Raw genomic sequence first — 718 nt, 5'->3', positions numbered from 1 at the left:
ACAATCTCAATCTCTTCACCATCCATCCTGATGCTGCCAATTGTTCCAGTGGTGAGAATTACAAAGTTTAAATACATTGTTTTTCACAAAAGAGCCTTCCCATTTCCTTCACCTCCCACCCATCGAATTGATTAACACCCTACCCCCCCATCCTCACTCCTCTATTTCCACCCTCCCAAACACACCTTGGATCCTCATACTGATTTTACAGTAATGGTTTAATACAGTATTTGTCCTTGTGGAACTTAGTTCACTCAGCATAATGCTCTCCAGTCCCTCCCAAGTTAGGTAGTAATTTACAAAATTATTGCTCCTGTGTGCTGTGTAGTATTCCATTGTATGAATGTACCAAAACTTCTCAGTCCATTCATTTGTGGTTGGACATGTTCTTGCAATGGTGCTGCTATGAACATTGGTGTACAAGTTTCTGTTTGAGCCTCAGTTCTCATTTTTTTGGGGTATATTCCAAGCAATGGAATAGCTGGGTCATATGGAACTTAAACATAAAATAGTGTTCTGATGAAACTACTTGAGCAAAAAATATCACAGTTCCTCTATAGAATAGGTGTTGGTCCTGCCTCCTAATAAGAAATTCAGTCCATTTAAAGTAAGCGTGAGGAGGTCAAGCACAAAAACACTAACTAAAAACTTGGAGGTGTGACCTACACTTTGACTCTGCAAAAGAAAGGCTATTGTTCTTGCTGCTGTGTACCATTGA

Source organism: Elephantulus edwardii, unplaced genomic scaffold (genome assembly GCF_000299155.1).
Source record: "Elephantulus edwardii isolate Elephantulus edwardi_28Jun2011 unplaced genomic scaffold, EleEdw1.0 scaffold00016, whole genome shotgun sequence".
NCBI classification, from domain to species: domain Eukaryota; kingdom Metazoa; phylum Chordata; class Mammalia; order Macroscelidea; family Macroscelididae; genus Elephantulus; species Elephantulus edwardii.
The sequence above is the reverse complement of the archived record's forward strand: the minus strand, read 5'-3'. Positions refer to the sequence as shown.